The sequence below is a fragment of the Diabrotica undecimpunctata genome, chromosome 1 (genome assembly GCF_040954645.1).
Source record: "Diabrotica undecimpunctata isolate CICGRU chromosome 1, icDiaUnde3, whole genome shotgun sequence".
Lineage (NCBI taxonomy): Eukaryota > Metazoa > Arthropoda > Insecta > Coleoptera > Chrysomelidae > Diabrotica > Diabrotica undecimpunctata.
The window spans coordinates 48,934,443-48,952,267 of NC_092803.1; the positions used below are offsets into that span (position 1 = coordinate 48,934,443).

General features: G+C 33.3%; 1 protein-coding gene across 2 annotated transcripts in view; it reads right to left on the reverse strand.

Moving 5' to 3' along the window:
* The window catches only part of LOC140448963 (acetylcholine receptor subunit alpha-like), a 1,000,791-nt gene that overhangs the window by 676,945 nt on the left and 306,021 nt on the right, over positions 1-17,825 (reverse strand). The window lies entirely within an intron of this gene.

Below are 17,825 nucleotides of genomic sequence, written 5' to 3' on the forward strand. Positions count from 1 at the left end.
TTTTACTTGCAGTAAATATGGACGGATTAAAGAAACTTAAACCCAGAAAAAGCAATGAAACCGCGATGTTTCGAAGGTAAGAAATGATCACCTACGGGTTATCGTGTTAACAAAAAAGCTTGGATGACGACAGAATTTTTCAACAATTAACTTTTAATTGATGGCGAAATTGTATCTGCGACAGATACGAATAAAAAAAGTAACGATGAAGATGAGTACGATACATCAGAACCTTTCTCAGTGCTAGTTAAGGAAGCAAGATCCTCATTCGATACCTTACAAACCTTCTGTCTACAAAACGAAAGTGATGAAAAAGTATTTCAGGTACTTTTTCTCTTAAAAAAAATTAATGAGCAGTCTGAGTAGCAGCAATCTGCTTTGAAGCAAACCAGTATAATACAGTTCTTTTGAAATATTGATTAATTCACATTATAAATACATACACGTATGTACACGAATGTACCTCAAAACTTTTGACATCGTTATAGAATAGCAGTTAATAAATAATAATTGATCAACACTTAATAATTCGAAGTTTTATTTATTTTCTCTCACAAATTTCGTACCATTTGATATTTCAAAAACTCATAATTCGCAATATTGTAAGAGTTCCCCGAGTTTAGAATTAACGAGAGTCGACTGTATCTATAAAACCCGGTCTGGAGAGCATACCCAAAACAAAATAATTGCAAAAAGAACATGAAGGCAAAAAAGAAAATATTTGAGAGCAGCTCAAGAAAAAGATAAATATATGATAATAGAAAACAATCTTCATATTAAAATGTAAGAAGCAAATAACTTTAAGATCAAAATCTGAGAGATTGGTCTAATGGATTTAAAAATTGAATGCTCGGCATTTATTAGTGCGTAGTCGTATAATATAAAGTAATTTATTATTGATAATATTCCAGTTACCTGTAATATATGAGTACAACAGGATTGCTATTAATAATAGCTAGTCACTGTTTTACATAGTTTGATAAAGATAGATTTTCTTCTTGAAATTAAATGCAACTTGGTAGCAGTGATATCTTCTTTGAGGCAAATTACATTATGTACTGATTTTTCCAGAAAAAGACCACAACATGGTTGAAAGCACGGTTTAGTAAACCGTTTGCGAAAATTAAAAGATTGTATCCATCTTCTTGTTTCGTCAGGGAATAATGCTGGAGCCAAGCTCTTATTAAAGTATGGGAGAAATGGGGAAATTAAGACACATTAACTTAGTCTAATGTGGACGGTACTTAACGACTAATAAAAATATATACAAAAATATCTCAGCTAACTATCTGGATATCAATGACGTCTGGGATATGAACTCTGATCACTCACCGATAATTTTAGCTATGAGTGATACAGTGATTAAAAAAGAGTTCAATCCAATATTGATTAATAAAAAAACTTACTGGTAGAGCTTTAAAATTAACATTGAATACAAAATTAATCTTGCTGTGCCATTGAGAAACACAAGGCAACTTGATAACGAATTAGAAGTTTTTATAAAAAATATCCAACAGGTAGCTTGGAAAAATACTCCCACAATAACTTCTAGAACAAAAGGGAACAGCTATCCAAAAGAAATCGGAGAACTCATAGTAGAAAAAAGGAAGTTAGGAAAAAAATGGTAGCCATACAGAGCTCCACAAGACAAAAGTAGTCTAAATAATGCTACACAAAAACTAAAAATGGAGATACAGAATATAAAAAATTCAACAATTAATTCTTGTTTAAGTAATTTAACAGATGACCAGAACACAGATGAAAGGCAACAAAACTTCGTTATAGAACTTCGTTATGGAAGGCAACAAAAGGAATGAAAAGACCAATTATCCATTCTCCTCCTTTTAAGTTGGAAAACGGCAACTGGACTAGAAGTAACGAACAGAAAGCAGAACGATTTGCAGATCATTTAGAAAATACGTTCAAACCCAACGACAATGATGGTGGCGAACTGAGATGGGAAGAACCATTCCAAACTGAAGAAAGAATAACGTTGACATTATTTAGATAAGTATCAACAGAGATAAAAGAGAATATAAATCCTAAGAAAGCTCCAGGATATGATCTTATAATAGGAGAACTATTAAAAAATCTACCAAGAAAAGCCATCGTTAAGCTGACACACCTAATAAATTCTGTTTTTATATTGAGATATGTTTCCAGACTCTGGAAAGTAGCCATTATGAACGCCAGACCAGGTAAACCTCCTAATGAAGTGACATCCTATCGACCAATATCACTCCGTCCGGTGATGTCAAAACTATTTGAAAAACTTCTACTGAAAAGATTAAAACCAATAATAGAAAGCAAAAATCTTATACCAAATCATCAATTTGGTTTTAGAAATCAATATTCCACTATACAGATCAAGTTCACAGAATAACGAATATAATAGAAAAAACATTAGAAGAAAAGAAAGTCTGCTCCACAATCTTCTTGGGCATAGCACTGGCGTTTGATAAAGTTCGGCATGAGGGTTTAAACTATAAACTAAGAACGTTCATGCCTCAACAGTATTCAGAAATCTGAGAATCATACATTACGAATAGATATTTCAGAGTAAAACAACAAGAAGTGTACACCGACTTAAGGGAGATCAAAGCTGGCGTGCCACAAGGGAGTGTCTTAGGTCCGGTCCTGTGCCTACTGTATACGTGTGGCATCCAGAGCTAGAACAAAACACTATTGCCACCTTAACTAACTGATAATTGGTCATTTGTGATCAGAGAGTAGTATACAAACACCGCACAGGTGTTATAAAAAAAAAGGTGATATATAGACTAGGCGAAGAAAAAATCAGCCGTACACAGTTTGTTTTTTGGAACTCAGTGGGTACGAGAGATGCTCTTATAAGCATAAAAGTACTATTTCACCGATGTAGAGACATGAATTGCGATATTTATGCATGCTTCATTGATTACCATAAAGCGTTCGATACAGTAAAGCACAACAAGCTGCTGGAGATATTAACAAATATTGAAATAAACACTTGTGATCCAAGAATTATTAGCAATCTTTACTGAAATCTAACATCGTCTATCCGTACAGAGGCAGGAGGATCCGATGATATCAAAATCAAACGTGGGGTCCGACAGGGATGTATTCCTATCACCTCTGCTGTTCAAGATATACTCTCAGGAAATCTTTCAAGAAGCAGTAGGGAATGTTGAAGCAGGAATTAAAATTAACGGCAAATGTATCAATAACATCGGATACGCGGAGGACACAGTGGTATTCGCTGACAGTTATAAAGCCCTCCAGGAGTTAAATAGAATCAGAGAAGTAGGTTAAGACTATCACTAAACTTTAAGAAAACAAAATATTTGATGATATCTAAGAAGTAACAGCAATTTGGAAGAATCGGTGTAGTCAACCAATAAAAATAGTACATAAACATAAACCCACATTGGTACGAACGTTAATGAAAATTGGAACCATCCCCTACAATGTAGGATGAAGAAAACAAGATCTGCATTTTAAAAAATGGGTAAACTATTCAAATGCCATGATTTATCAGTACCCACAAAAATAAGGTTGCTACGAAGTTATATCTTTTCTTGACTATTGTACGGAGTTGAGTCGTGGACTTTCACAGACGCTACCTTCAAGAAAATGAGTGCTTTTGAAATGTAACTTTATCGTCGAATCCTGAAGATATCCTGTACCGACCACGTTACTAATCAGGACGTTTTATTAAGAATACAAAAAAGAAAAATAGTTGTTAATCGCAATAAAAATAGCCAAAGCCCAATACCTTTGTCACATCATGAGAAATAGCAAAAGGTATGGGTTGCTGTGATTAATTATACAGGGAAAGCAAAAAGTTTAACGACGACCAGAAAGGCGAAGGATTTCCTGGCTGAAAAATCTACGTACGTGGTTCAATAATACAACCACAAATATTTAGTGCAAAATGTGCAAAATAGAGATTGACATAATGGTCACCAACATCTGAGACGGATAGGAACCACAAGAAGAAGAATAACAAAGTCTATCTTGATTATAATTCACCCATTGAATGTAAAAATGTATTCTTGCACTCACAACATTGCTTATACTTAACTTATTTTTTAAAAAATATTGTAAATTAAATATTCCAAGTGAAAGGACTCTAAAAGCAAACCATGACAACTCGTTGTACTCGTCAGTAGTAGATAATATAAAAACTAATATTACTTCTATCTCTATTAAAAACTAATATTATTCTATATCTATTATATCTTATCGAAATCCTATTTAAAATTATGCAAGCAATTAGAAAAAACCAAATCTGCAACAATATCAGGTTTTGTATAAAAATATCAATTTTTTTTCTTCCTGCAGCTGTTCCTAGCCATAAATTATTGCTTTTTTCATCAGATGCTGTACTATATATGGTCAAGGCAGGACAAAATTAAAAAATATTTTATACCAACTTAATGCACATTACTTATTTAACACATGGAGTTGCGGAAGAAATTAGGAAAAGTTTCCTTTTATAAAGTCCCTGATATCAAGCACAAAAAAATTCTCCTTAAATATTCTATAGAAGTTCAACTTTATAAAGAAATGGTTCCAAATATTCCACTTCCACCAGAACCCGTTCCAACACTATGGGGAACATGGTTCGAAGCCGCTTTTTTTATTCAGACTATTACACAGTTTTAAAAACCACGTTTTTAAGCAGCAACTTTCATTCAATAAATCAAATTTGAGTTTGCTTTAAAAAACTATTACTCAATTAAAATCATCAAAATTGTCCTTGGTAGGACAACTTAATCAACAACAAATTAGATCAGCTTGTCAAAATGTTAAAGGTGATACTGAAAAAGATATTTTTCCAAAATTTTAAACAATAATTTAAAATACAATGGTTTTTAGAAACTTACTGATATAGCTGACGTTCTTGTCGGTAATTTTTGCGAAGAAATATATTTAGAACCAAATATTTTTATGAAATTAAAATATGCTCCAGTACATCCATTGATGTAATGGAGGATAATGGAGGAGAATGATGTGGAAGGAAGTTTCTCAATTTAAAAATATATACACACAGATAGAAGCCATAAGTTTTCATTGAAAAATTTTGAAAAGTATTTGGTCATTTATTGTTTCCACCATTCTAAGGAATACTATTTTATTTTTTACTACTTTTATTACAATTAATTAGTACATTACAATTACCTACTTAGTGTAAATTTATTTATATTGTTTTGTTCTTTCTCTTCTTCTTCTTCTTCCTTCTTGTATGTAGGCTTTAAAGCCTCTTTCTTCTTCAATATTAGCCTCCTAAATTGTTTAAATTATCGCACTATCTTTTTCTTGTTCTGCCAATACTTCTTCGTCCATTTAGTGACTTATCTCATGCTATTCATACTATCCTATCCTCTGCCATTCTACTAATGTGTTCGTTCCACTCCTGTTTCCGTTTTGTCACCCATCCATTTATGTTTCCTACATTGCATGCTCTTCTTATGTTTTCGCTTCTCTCCCTATCCAACTTTCTTTCTCTCTTCCAACTGAAATCTCCAAAATTTCATCTCTGTTGTTTCTAGTAGTCGTCTCGTTTTAGATGTCTTATGTCTTGTCTCCGCCGTGTATGTTAAATTAGTTCTAATTGCTGCTTTATAGATTCTTGTTTTTGTGTCTTGTCTTAGGTGTTTGTTCTTCCAGATTGTGTCATTAAGAGATTACGCCGCTCTACTTGCTTTTAAGATTTGTTTTCGAACTTCTTCTTCAACATCTCTGTAACTAGTTACATCTATTTCCAGATATCTAAACCTTGCTTCCTGTTTTATTATTTTTCCATCAATTTCGATTTTATGTATTTAGATGTTGTCATATATTTGTTTTTTTTTCTGCTGATGTTATCATATTGTATTTCTTTGCTGTTGTATTGAAGATATGTGTTAATCTTTGGAGCTCGATTTGTTATGTTCCATCTTCTAAATATTATGTTCCATCTTTTATGGAACATAATATTTGGATTTCTTTGTTCCCCATTCTGCAGCCATGACGTTTACGTACTGATTGTATTATTTCATCCATTATTATATTAAAAAAAAAAATAAGCTTAACGAGTCACCATGTGTGACTCCGCTTCGTATTGGTATACACTGTGTTATTTTTTCATTTATCTTTGCCTTTATCCGATTATGGAAGTAGATGTTTTCGATGGTTTGTATAACATTGATTGGTATGTTTCTTTTATATTGTATGTTTTGTATGTATTTTATATTGTTTTCTAATTATTAAAATAATATAATAATAATAATAATTAATATACCATTATTAAATATATGTTTCCATTGCCAGTATTCATATTTTCTAAAGAAATACATATTTATTGCATAGTTTCTAAAAAAATGCATATTTAATGTATATTTTTGGGCAAATTAGGGCATATTTATGCACATATTTTTCACTTTTTTGCATTGCCCAAGTCTACTTATTTCATTATTCATTCAACATTAATATAACACTTAAATGTGAGATCTCCAATTATTAATTAACTGGTAAAAGTACGCCCTTGCCAGTAATACCCAACTCTGTAACAATCTCATTTAATTAAGTCATATAAAAGTCTAATATCTCACAGTAACTTTTCTGCTACATAAAATCGTTATTAATGACCTTCATGAAATTCGTCCTAGAACGAACAAGGAACAATTCTGGAACAATTAAATACATAAAACTAAAGAAATTCGAAATAGTGCAACATCATAAAAAATATAAAAGAGTTTAGGGATACATTGATGTATTTTTACTCGTCTAAAAATGTAATAGATCATTGCATAAAAATGTTTACAAATTAATTTTTAATTTTTATAAATACAAACTTTTCCAATTACTGGAAAATGAAAATACCATTTTTATGATAAGAACAAAACTTACAAAATACAATAAAAGGTGTATAAAAAACGTATCTAACACCTTTTGTAATATACCTATTTGCAATATTTTACATCACCACCTTATTATTTAGTAATTAAGTTAATATTGCCACGACATTCCATACATTTCCGCTGTTTTCCCTACACCACTATCGTCTTTGTTCTATCTCATAATGAATCCCAAGCTCGACAGAACTTCCAGCTCGAAAGAAAAACCAATAGGGAATTTAACTTCGGGTAAATACTGGTGCAAATGATGTGGAAAGTGAAGAAAGAGATTATGAAACGGAAATAAGCGGCGAAAGCCTCATTTCAGATGAAGTGGAAAATTATTTCAATTGTGTTATGTAAAGTGTTTGTGAAAGTTATGACCTTATGGCGAAAAACGGAAGTATCTACTGCGAGGTTTTTATGTCATTCGAAGCGGTTTTTTGGAGTTGTGTAGATGTTTTTAAACCAACATTAGTTACGTTAGTTTGTTTTTATGAGATCTGAACTGGCGAATAAAACTTTTGTGTAATCAAATTAGTTTTGTCATATTTTATCAGTTTTTTAATTGGAAACAAGAGTCCTATAACCTTTCAAAAACTAAATATAGAAGATATCTGCGAGAAGATAATAAATGTGAGGATCTTATAAACTTATAGGGTATAAATCACATATAGAATAAAATTATTTCTGTTTTTGATTAAAAAATTATAATAAACGCTTAGACCGCTATTTCTGTGTTTGATTAAAAAATTATAATAAACGCTTAGACCGCTAAAGTTCTATATATAAATATGCGCTTTCTAAACATAAATTTAAATGTACAGGATGACTCACGCAAACGTAACATAGCAAAAAAGCTTTATTTTGTAATGGAACATCCTGTATATTTTTATATGTTTAAAAGCTCCTTAACTTGCTTTTAACGAACTATATCATGTAGGGTCTATTATAAATATTACAGAATGAATTTTTGAAATTTTAAGGTGTAGAAACCACTTATGTAATAAAATTGTTTGCCTCCTTATTTTATAAATTATAAAAAGACACGTCAAATTTTAAATTCAAATACTCACTTTTTAAACATAAATTTAAATGTACAGTGTGATTCATGCAAGTCTAGTATAGTCCATCATCTTTATTTTTAATGGAGCATTCTATATGTTTTTATCTTTTTAAATTCTGCTAACAACCTGATCTTAACAAACTATACTGCGCGGCATAAGTTAGGGATATTGCCAATATAATGGATATGGTACTTCATTATGCATCAAATATTTTGTAAGTAAACAATTGAGGAGTTTGCTGTAAGAAGGATGCAGCTTAGTATTTGATAATTGTGGGAAATTAAAAAAAAAACTGTTTTTCTTAATAAAAGTTTTCACTTTAACCCGAAAAACATAATATTAATCGATAACAAACAGATTTAGTAAATACTTGAGACTATTTTCAAATAGATAATTTTTAAAAAAATAAGAAAAAAAAATTGAAAAAAGTTGGACCTGCCTCTTTCTTGCGCCAAACACGTGAAATAATGCTTCTTTACACTAATTTTTGAGAAAAAAAAATTCCGAACAAAAACTCTTTTATTCGGTTACAACAATCAAACGACTATGGTTTGCCTACTACACAAATACGAAAAAATCTGTAAAAAGAAACAGGTTGGTGTCAAAAAAATAGCCTTCAGAAAAAAAACATTCTTTAGTCATCTACCTGGTCGTCATCATTCGTTCCAGATAATTCGGTTTTGTGGTTCACTGCCATGGCTGCATCACTTGTGAGACGGGTGTAAAAAGCCATTTGATCCATAGGAACGAATCGTGTTGCATATTTGGCTTTTTGACAGGTAAAGGATTGCAATAGACAGGAATGTCAGAAGAAACTGAGAGGTCGCTGTCAAGGTTTCTCATGATTTGGAATAAGTAAAAACTCGAAAGGCCAGTAGATATACTGACTTTAATACCATCTAACTGTTCATTGCTGTACTGGAAAATTCGGTATTTGGAAATCTGGAATTTTTGCTTTTCTGCAGCTGATATAACTTTTTTAAAATGTCCTTCATAGTGACCACTAAAGTTAAGGATCATATTTTGTTTTACCAGAATGGAAATAAACTGTTTGGATGATTGTTTAACAAAATCAGCATATTGTTAGGGGCTAAAAACGTAGTCCTTCTTCCTTAAAAACTTCTCTTAATAACTCCAAAGCAGCGATGACAGGGAAAAAAGCTATGTCCTGGCTCAGGAAAGCGGTGCTCTATCTTGTCAGTAGACCTAGTTCTCACCAGCAAATACAGAAACTGAATCATTACTGAGTTTTTGTTTTGCGCAGCAGCGTTATCGGCGAAAAGGTATAAAACTTTAACATTTGTAGGGAGTATATGTTTTATATAGGGATACAAAAATGACACTTCATCGTGTGGTGGCTTTCGAAACGTAGTTTCATCATACATATAAAAGTGTGCTTCATTTTGTCTTACCAGAATGGACGCAGAAGTTGTTTGTCCACAACTGGCGTTTGTAGAAAGCTTCCCCAGCAGGAATTTTTGGAAGCGGAAGGTTTTGTTGGAAGTCAAAGGTCAGGACCTCCACTTCGTCGCTATGCTTGCACAATGTGGTTTTCTCCTTCAGCTCCTTGAAAAACAAATCGGCCTTAATTTCATGCAACTTCTTTTCCGGTGCTAAAACTTTTCGTTCATTTTCGTCGGGGGTCGTTTGTTACCTAAGACATCACATATGTTGCACTTATCTGATCGAGGAGAGTCAAACCTGTAGTTGAAGTGTTCTTTAAAGTATCGATAGTAGAAGTCATAGGGAACTTTGGGTTTATATTTAGGATTGCTAACACTTTCTGGTTCGTAAGGTTCCAAATAGAGTTGATGCATCTTTTTCACATTTAGATTTGAAGATAAATAGAATCGACTCGATTTGTTTTTAGTATTGGAAAGCTCTTGATGTGCATGTTCACATTTTTGAGTGTCTCGTTACATTTTCGGTTGGGTATATTTGTATGCTTCCCTTTGTTACTAGGTGGAGCTGCAATATCTCTGTCACGAAAAGTTTTAGCAATGAGATCTACACGTTTCCTTGATATGCCGTGGATTGAACAAAAGCATGTCTACAAACTCATTTGGATAGCTTACCCAGCTTTATAAAGTATTTGTGGGAACACGTGCGGTCTTGCCTTTCATTAGTCTTTTTTCGAGTTCTTTGCATAGCAGTAGTTTGAATCAACCCTCCCAAATAGGTATTTTGCAAATCTTTGTCGCCTATTTTGGTAAACTTTTGTAAGACAACTTTTCTTCTTTCTTCGTCCACATTCTGAAAAAACTTGTACCTGCAGTTGCAGTTCGATCCAGTTAATCTCGGTCCCTTCTGTATTCCTTTCCAGTTCGTATACATTTTCCCTTCTGCAATAGCTTTTTTTCATATTTCTTTTTCAGAAAGTGTGGTTGGCGCTTTTTCTTTTTTGGTTACAGGAACAACTGGGTGCTCTTCCGTGGGCTCCATGTTGATAACAGGTTCAATGTGTTAGCTGCTAGCTGAAGGTTCTGCGACATCACTAATAAAATAACTTTCATCAGAGCTTGTAGGTTCATAGTCTGACTCACTAGCGCTGATGGATTTGACTCGGTTTCACTCATTTTTACACGACGTTAAATTTTTACAAGAACAATTAAACGGCATGAAAACGCACGCCACGCAGTAATGATAGCGACTAACAGTCAAAACAAATCAGCTGCCCTGTCGGCCCAGCGCCAACAGAAGATGACCTTTCATTCCACGAAAATCACCGAACATTCACAATCGTTTGGTGCAAAGTAGATGCAGGTCCGGAGCTGCACCCTTCTTGCACCAAATGAGTGAGGAGGAAGATCCATAAAGACGTATAATTCCTTTATTTATTATCGGATCTGCATCGTTCTTATACCAGATAATCCGCCAATTTTTTTTTTAATTATGGCATATGTTTCCACCCAAAACGGTCTATATAATGGAGCTGCATTCTTCTTACAGCAAACTCCTCAATTAAAAATTACTATAGTTTTTAAAAAACATGAAAATTTGAGAACTTAAAAAAAAATCAGAAAAAACACCAAGTATTGACAAAGCACCTGTACAGCCATTTGAAAATGAGCTTTGTTGTCTCAAAGGGGATAAACAGATATAATTGTTTACAAACTACTTCACCGATTGTGTGAAGTAATATAGTAATATAGAAGAAATATATTAACTACATAAAAACTTACGTTATGAAATGTATTTTAAATGTTTTTATTGTTTATTTTAATAATTATAAACAATTGAAAAACATGCTCACTTTCGGGTTTAATTTGCAATAACTGTTTTGTTTATAATCATTTTTTAATTTGGAAAGTCTCATTTTAAAGAGTAAGTATTTTCAAGAAAATCGTCTGTTAAACGTTTTTATCTAGAATGCGTAGTTTTTTCAGTGTTGAAATGAGTGAAATGAAGTTGCTTTTTTGCTTAAATGTTATGACGCAGTAAAAGTTTGGATAACCACGAGGTAATACGCCTTTTCTGTTGACTCGCCCAGATATTCCAGTTAAAAAATAGTGCCCAGTAATTTTTAAATTTTTTAGCCTCGTTTCATAGGATAATAAACTACGAACAACTTATAAATTTAATTTAATTTAATTATTTATTTCTTTAAATAAAAGAAAAACAAAAAACTAGTGTTATTTGTTGATGTAGATAAGTGACTTATCAGTTGTCATTTGGACCAATCCTCGTCGTCTAAATTGTATGTTAGACTTAAAACTAGTGTTTTTTTTTCGTATTGTGGGATAAGCATAGCCCAATCATCTTGTATCAATTTTTCAGTGCGCTTTATACAATGGGGTTCCAGCCTTCAGCTTTTGCTTCACTGAGAGCATCGTTCCATACCCTTTTGTCTGCTATATATCCTTATACATTTTCTTCAATGTGATGAATGTGATAATAGCTTTTGCAATCGTAAGGAAATGAAGATTAGTTTAAAAATATTAACATTTGGTTAAAATTATATATCGCAGAATATACAAGCTATGCAAAGAGAGAATACAAGATATACAGTTTGGATTCATGAAAGGCAGGTAGGTACGAGAGATACACTGTTTAGTCTACAGGTATTATTCCAAAGATGCAGAGGTATGACTTGCGATATCTACACCTGCTTTGCGGACTACCAAAAAGCATTTGACACAGTTAAACACCGAAAAATGATGATGTTCTAACAAAAGCCCAAATAGATGATAAAGACCGGCGTATAATACAAAATTTATACTATAACCAATCAGCCACAATAAGAACAAATTTTGGAGATAAACCAACGGAAGCAATCCAGATTCTGCGAGGCGTTAGACAATGATGTATACTTTCACCCATAACATTCAACCTATGTTCAGAGGAAATATTTAGTAAAGCCTTGGAAAATTGCGAACATAGAATCCTTTAAATGGAAAACCACTAAACAACATCCGCCATGCAGATGACACCGTTATTTTTGCAGACAGTTTAAACAGTTTACAGCAACTAATAAACAAAGTAAATGAAGTAAGCGAAAGATTTGGACTACAAGTAAACATATCAAAAACTAAATTTATGATCATCAGCAAAAATAAAATTAGAGACGTCCAACTGCTTATCGAGAATACACCAGTGAACCGAGTAAAACAGTCTTGGAATAATAATAAACGAACAATGGGATCACTCACAAGAAGTATAATGTAGAATAGAGAAGGCTAGGAGTACATTCAACAACATGGCCAAACTCATTAAAAGCCACAACCTTAATCTGGAAAAAAAGTAAGTATATCTTCTAGATATTATACTATAGAGTTAAATCCTGGACACTTACTGAAGCAATGGAGAGAAAACGTAAAGACTTCGAGATGTGGCTATACAGAAGAATCCTGAGGATATCATGCACGGACAATATAAACAACGAGATTGTACTACGAAGAATGGGGAAAGAAAGAGAAGTGATGTAAACGAATAAAAGGAGAAAGTTAGAATATCTCGGACAAATAATGAGAAACGGCACTAAATACAGATTACTGAAAATATTCCTTCAAGGCAAAGTATTCGGAAAGCGAGGAATTGAGAGAAGAAGAATATCATGGTTAAAAAAACCTGAGGAAATGGTTCTCCACAACAACAACTAATCTATTTAAAACATTCGTTAATAAAATATTTATAGCCAGAATGATCGCCAATATTCGAAACGAATAGGCACCAAAAGAATAAGAAGAACAGTTTGTTATTAGAGTTTGAATTTTCGATCGGGCAAAACATCCACTTTCACATCTTGTTCTATAACATCTATTGCCTGTAACACCATGGGCAAAAGTGAACCAACTTTCACATGAAATAACCTTCAACAATCAACAATCTTGGCGGTTATACGCACCGTTTTTCACATAGACATATAATACAATATAGACTGACTGCTGCAATACAGTCGCGTTACAGAGAAAACTGACGTACAGCAGTCTTTGCATCCCTGTCTAATAGGCCGGGTTTATCGAACATGTGACCTTCTCATTGGTCATTTAGGTCACGTAGTCGATAAACCTGTCAAATTAGAAATATATGCAGGGACTGCTTGGTGTCAGTTTTCTCTTTCTCACTGTGGAAACGGGTTGGTATTGCAACGATCTGTATATCTGTATATCTCTTATATTATGTCTATGGTTTTTTAGCCAAATTATTTAATAATCTTTTTTAATAACCATTTCCCGACGAGTAAAAATCAAAACGTCAAATTTTTAGGGTAAAATGTAATTTTTATTACAATCAACTGTGGTTTATACCCATATAAACATAGTATTTAACTTATATATTCCACAAGAAAACAGTTTAAGAACCTTATTAAAATCAGTCAATCGCAATTAAATTATAAATACAAACAAATAATAGATATTTATACAGCAAAAATAAAAGACAGGAAAAAATAGTATTGACGCCATTTTTGGCACTTTTTTTGTTTTTTAAACTTAGAAAAAATTATTTCTACAAGTGAAGAAGACATAGAAGATCTACAGATTGATGACAACGTAACAATCAAAGGAAAGGATAAATTCAAATACTTGGGGTTTATAATCACGAAAAAGGCAACAACAGAGGAAGAAATTACACAAAGATTAGGACAAACAAGAACAGCAATCCGACAACTTAACTCAGTATGGTGGGATAGACACCTAAGTATGAAGACAAAAACACAGATTTATAAAACATTAGTGCGAAGTATTATGACATATGGGGCTAAAAATTGGATCATTAACAAGAAACACAGCGGTAAGTAGTTAAGCATAAGTTAGGCAGTAAGTATAAGTAAGTAGTAGCAACAGAGATGGAATGTCTGCGAAGATGCTGCAGAGTAACAAGAATGGATAGGAGAAGTAATGACGAAATAAAGCAAAGAACATCAATAGAAACAGACATACTAACATACATAGAACAAAAAAGACTAAAGTGGTATGGACATGTAAGAAAAACTAGTGACAGCAGATGGATAAAGAGAATAACCGAATGAAGCCCCATAGGAAGGAGGAAAAGAGGACGACCCCGAAAATCCTGCAGGAACGAAGTAGTCGACGCCATGAGTAAGAGAGGCCTAAACGATGGAGAATGGAACAACAGAGAGAGATGGAAACGGTTGAGCGAGGGAAGGCAGTGAATACTGTAGAATCCCTGAATGTATATAAAAAATTATTTCTTTCATCAGAACATCAAATTTTTTGATTATAAAGTGGTTATAACATCAAAATATAATCAATGAAAAGGTTGACATTTGGACCAAACCTCGTCCCCTTAACTGTCTGCTAGATCTAAAACTAGTGTTTTTGCTTTGTAGTGTGGGATAAGATTGGGATCAAATTGTATCAATTTTTCTGTGTGCTTTATACAGTGGGCTTCCGTTTTTGCATTACTGAGGGCATTGTTTCATACTTCTTTTACTGCTGTATCTCCACATACATTTTCTCCAATGTAATGAATGTGATAATAGCTTTTGCAATCGTAAGGAAATAAATATTAGTTTAAAAATATTAAAATTTGGTTATTTGTCACACTTAAGTTATACATGTGCTATATAGATTGAAAAACGGTTTAGCTTTATTAAGAGTGCAAGAAAAAAGTTCTAAAATTATCTAATCATTAAGTTTGGAATCAGCAAATATCTTGAAGGCGTTAGTAACAAGTGTACATTCTAGTTATGGTTCGTTTAGAACAAAATAGTTTTAAATCATACTTTACGAATATGCTCAAAATGATCAACATTTTGCTGAAAACATATATAAACCCTATTCAGGAACTTTTGAATTCCTGAGTATGGATTAGAATTGTTCCTATATCAGCTATCTCATATTTCTGTAAAGGTAGATTATCTAATGCGTACACTAATGAGTTCTCGATATGATTTTTCTTGAACATCTTAACAGCGACAGAAGTCTACTCGTCTATTCCAACATCATCTTTGATATGTCTGCGGTATAGACATATAATACAAATAGACTGAGCCTTGCAATACAGCGTCGTTTCTTAGTGTAACAGACAAAACTGACGCAAAGCAATCCCTGCATCTCTTTCTAATGGGCCATATTTTTCAACCACGTGACTTAAATCACCAACGAGAAGGTCACGTGGTCGATAAACCCAGCCCACTAGAAAAAAGATGCAGGAACTGCTTTGCTCTCTTCTGTTCGAAATACGTATCAATTTAAGTCAACATAATAGTCCATCAGAGCGAGTAATTCGATTAACCATGAAACCTTTTTGCACCCCGTTTACTTTAACTGATAATACGCATCTACATATACGTCGTACAGTGCGTACCGAAGAAGTTGTTGCTGCTGTAGAGCGTAGCATACAGGAAGACCCGAATCAGGATACGTGTCCATCCACTTTATGGAAGATTTTACGGAAATATCTTGCTTTTCTTGCTTACAAAATCCAACTCATGCTGGCCAGAACATTACAGTCAATGGTGACCGCTATAGAGCCATAATTCTTCGTACCATAATTGATTTATTAAAGGAAATGTTTGGTAACCGCAGAGTTTCACGTTTCGGACCGTGAATTTGCCTCCAAGATCGTACGATTTAACACTGCTAGACTATTTTATGTGAGAATATGTGAAGGTGTTAGTCTACAGCGATAAGTATAAAATGCCACTTGAAGGACAACAGTTGCCGCGTTATTGCCGATATACGCTGACAAATATTGGAAAAAGTTATCGAAAATTGGACCTTCAGATTAGACTACGTCAGAGCCAGCCATGGCGGTCATATGACAGAAATCATATTTAAATTATATTGCCAAAAGATTATCTGTCAAATAAAGTCAAATTCATGTCAATTAATAAAAATCATCTGTGTTTTATTCCATTTCAAAGTTCTATATCCCCAAAAAAATACACCCTTTATATATCTATGGTCTGCGGCACTTGTAGACGAAATGTCAGAAAAAATAATTCCCAATTACGTGGTAATAACTACAAATACACAGTTACTACTGTAGTAAACGCAAGAATAAAATCAATCAAAAGAGAACATGGGCTAAATTCACCAGCAACATGGACTACGACCTACATGGTGCCCAAAAGAAAGTATGAAAAATGCTTCGGAACAGGAAAAAAAACAGTTAACGAGTTCGTGCAGACTAAGGGAGTACCTATAGAGATATAGCAACATCATTTTAAGGAGCTATATGATGCTGAAGAAACTCTGAATATAAACGAATACGAAGCAGATATAAGTGCTACAATCAATGACGAAGAGGTAGAAGCAAAGGTCAAGAAGCAAAAAAACAGAAAATCTCCTGAAACAGATGGTATACCCAACGAACTCTTAAAATATGGAGGCCCTGAACTTGCAAGTAAACTGTCACAACTATTTAACAAAATCTTAAACGACACAGAAACACCATAGGAATGGCATAAGAGCATCACAATTATCATATTTAAAAACGGACAAAAAACTTGCCCACAAAACTACAGAGGAATAACTCTTTTAAATACAACGATTTTCACGAGTATTCTTAAGGACAAATTGCAAAGGAAAATCACTAATGCTAAAGAACAACAAGGTTTTAAAAGAGGGCTGTCTATAACAGATGTAGTATTCATAATAACATAAATAAAAAAAAAACTATAGAATTCGGCATGCCAGCGTATATTTGCTTCATTTATCTGACAAAGGAGTTTGACAGGGTCCGCCTGGGAGACATTCTAAATATATATTAATAAAAAATAAAACACCGATCATCATAACAAAAATAGTCCATAACCTAAATAACAACAATGTAACCAAAGTTAGAGCAGAAGACCAATTCATTGAAAATATTCCAACACCAAGAGGAATTAGACAAGGCGACAGTTTAAGCCCCTTCTTGTTTAACCTACTCATGAGAAAAATTATAAACAAAGTAACATCTCTCAATCTCGGATACAGAATGGGCAATAAAAGAATTGTTATGGTGTTACGCAGATGATGCAGCAATTATTGACGAATCAGAAGATGATTTTCAGGGACAGCTCTTTCAGATTTTTCAAATAAGCCGCCAATTAAATATGACCATTTCTACCAACAAAACTAAATGTATGACAATAGCATAAGATCCGCTCAGGTGTAAGTTAGTGGTTGAGAACAACCCCATAGAACAGATGATGCAATTCAGATATATGGGCATAGATATATCTAGCACACACCACTCAGTAAAGGACCTAAGGAGTCAGATCAAGAATGCATCCGCATTGTCAAGATGTCTGCGAGAGATAGTCTGGTCAAATCCGTATATGCGCACAGATAGTAAAATTAGAATCTACAAGACTTGCATACGACCGATCATAACATATGGCATAGAAGTGCGCGAAGATACCAACAAAACGAAACAGATGCTAAGGGTTGCCGAAATGAAAACCCTAAGAACAATAGTGGACAAAACAAAAAGAGACAGGGTGAGA